At 43.1% G+C, this 3,125-nt stretch overlaps 1 non-coding gene across 1 annotated transcript; it reads left to right on the forward strand.

The window, feature by feature from the left end:
* Positions 1 to 702: 702 nt before the first annotated feature.
* On the forward strand, positions 703 to 774 carry TRNAE-CUC. Its single transcript has one exon. It is a non-coding gene; the product is annotated as a tRNA-Glu (tRNA).
* The last annotated feature ends 2,351 nt before the right edge of the window (positions 775 to 3,125 follow it).

The raw sequence follows: 3,125 nt of genomic DNA on the forward strand, positions 1-3,125 counted from the left end.
ACTCTAAGTCGTCTACTTGTGCCAACTCGGCGAACCTCGAGGGCGGCTAAGAGCTACCTCAATCCCGCCCCACAAGCCGCGTGCTCGCACAACTCCGCAAAGCCTGCGGCTCCCCTAAGCAGTGCCGGAGCCGCTAGCCCGGCATTTCACCACAGCAGCAGAGGTAGAATAGGCTAGGATATGTAGGGAGGATTTATGTTTGCTTGAATTTAATCCTTTGAACTCTCCCAGTATGAAGTGGTTTCTGCACTGCCTGTTACCCTGGATTGCATGCAATATCCAGAATTTAGCCCAAGTTTTACATCTCATTTGAAATACTGTAATGAACACTTACCAATCTCAGTACCTAATTCAAACCCCCTGCTTTTTTAAAAAGTATAGAAAATCCTATGGTAGTTTTTTGAAAACAGTAATAGAAACACAGGGATTGATGAGAGCCACTTCCATGTAGTATTCCCTGGTAATGTCTCTGATGACCAAGAGCTTCTGAGTTGACAAAAATGCCAAAGCAGACAAAGATAAAGATATGTACAGTATTTTTTGTCATACAAAAGAATAGAAACACATAAAGGATATTCCTGTTGGTGGTTGTTAATAGTTTGAGCATGCAGCTTCATTAGCTTTAGTGAAATGCTCTGAGGAGCTAGATACTGCAATATGAAGTACTACAGAAAAGCTACTCCTGATAGCACTTTAATCACCTCCCTGGTGGTCTAGTGGTTAGGATTTGGCACTCTCACTGCCACGGCCTGGGTTCGATTCCCAGCCAGGGAATATTTCTTTTTTACCAATCCAAGAGTAAAATCCTGCTGCCAAGATACAAGATGACCATGGCGGAGGTGACCACCCTCCCACAGTTGACCTAGATCTTCTGGGGGAGCACCTAAAAAGGCTAAATATTTATAACTCAGCTGGACCAGATGAACTACACCCAAAAGTGCTAAAAGAACTGGCTGGCATCATTGTGTGACTGTAGGCAAAGTTATTTGAAGACTCGTGGAGCTTGAGAGAGGTCCCAAAAGACTGGAAAAAAGACAATGTGGTATCTATCTTTAAGAAAGGGAGCAGGGAGGACCCAGGAAAATACAGATCATTCAGTTTGACCTTAACCCCAGGTAAAATACTGGATCATACTCATCAAAGAAACCATCACACACGGCTAACTGAAGGTAGTATTCTGAAGGGTAGCCAACATGGCTTCATCATGGGCAGGTCATGCCAGAACAACCTCATTTCCTTCTACCATCAGGTTACTTGCTACCTGGATAGAGGAATTGAGGTTGATGTCATATACTTGGACTTCAAAAAGGCCTTTGACCTGGTCTTCCAGGATATTCTCATGGTCAAATTGGGAAAATGCGGCCTCCACTACTTCATGGTCCGGTGGTAACTGGCTCCTTGGTAGGACCCAAAGGGTACTGATTGACAGAACTGAGTCATCATGGCTGAGGGTGACCAGTGGTATCCCTCAGGGGTCAGTACTTGGACCAGCACTCTTTAACATGTTCATTAACCATTTGGATTCAGGTATTACAAGCAATCTGGTAAAGTTTGCAGATGACGCCAAGCTATGGTTGTCATGCTCGAAAAGAGGCTGGCAATACAGGCCAACCTGGATAGGCTCTTGAAGTGGGTAGATATCAACCTGTTGTCATTTAATACAGAGAAATGTAAAGTGCTCCATCTGGGGAGAAATAACCCAGAACATGCTTACAGGCTTGATAGTGCTTTGCTTGCCAGCATTACAATTGAATGAGACCTAGGTGACATGACTGACAACAAAATGAACATGAGCCACCAATGCAATGCTGTACCTGGCAGAGCTAACCAAACACTATCATGCATCCATCAAGGTATCTCAAGCAAGGCAAAGGATGTCATCCTACCACTTTACTCGGTCTTCATGAGACTGCAACTGGAGCACTGCATCTAATTCTCGGTGTTGCACTTCAAGAAGGATGTGGAGAATCTTGGAAGAGTCTAGAGGAGGGCCACATGCATGATTAGAGGCCTGGAGACCAAGACATACAAGGAGAGGCTGAGGGACTTGGAATTGTTCAGCCTGGAGAAGAGAGGACTCAGGGGGACTTGGTTACAGCCTATAAGTATATTAGGGGCATACATCAGGGTTTGGGGGAGCATCTATTCGCCAGGGCCCCCAGAGGGGAGGACAAGAAATAATGGGCACAAGCTGATTGACAATCGCTTCAGGCTAGACACAAGGACAAGGTTATTTACAAGCCAAGTGCTGAGAGTTTGGAACAGGCTTCCCCAAGAGATGATAGAGTCATCCACCCCTTAGATCTTCAAAAAATGTCTTGATGCCCATGTTGCTGGGATCATTTGATTCCAGTAGTCTTTCCTGCCAATGTGCAGGTAAGGTGGACACAATGATCTGTAAGGTCCCTTCTAGCCACTGACAACTATGAAACTATGAAACCAATTAACTCTCCATATGGTTATTTTTATTCCAAAATAAGTATGCCTCATTCCAAATTACTTTAATCCAAAAAATACTGCCTATGACCCAGGTTCTTTGTATATATCTGAGAAAAGACAGTTTGCAGCTTTCACACATCTTAGCATGTTGAGGCAAAAACTATGCAGGATGTCCTAGCTTGTATTAAGATTGCAAATTGCCTTCAGTTCACAGGGATTATTAGCCAGCACCAAGAAAGAACACCCCTTTTCCTAGTGAAAGTGCATCTAGAAAGGAGAATTTCTTTCTGCTGTGTATAATATAGAAATGAATGCATGTCTTTTACAAGAAGTTAATTAAGAAAAATGGCTGATAGAAGCCTGCCTGGGAAAATGGCATTGAAAATAGAAAGGCCAGTGTCTAGAAAGTTTAATTATGATTTAAATGAATTAGGATGAAATGTTTGTCACTCAGTCAATTACTTAGTACACGTAGATGCAATTTCCATCAGTGTTCTTACTCCCTGTTGCTATTTTTTATCTAATCTACCACAAAATAAATACACTGAAGTGCTGAGTAACTCAGCAGTAGAGATAAGACCTTGACACTTTCTGTCATGGAAATTTTTTGAGTATGTGCTGCCAGTACAGAAGAGGTTAAACTGACATGCGCAGTTTGAAGCTGTGAGTGGAAATTTCCAAGGCTC

The sequence above is a fragment of the Crocodylus porosus genome, unplaced genomic scaffold (assembly GCF_001723895.1).
Source record: "Crocodylus porosus isolate Cpor-Errol unplaced genomic scaffold, CroPor_comp1, whole genome shotgun sequence".
NCBI classification, from domain to species: Eukaryota; Metazoa; Chordata; order Crocodylia; family Crocodylidae; genus Crocodylus; species Crocodylus porosus.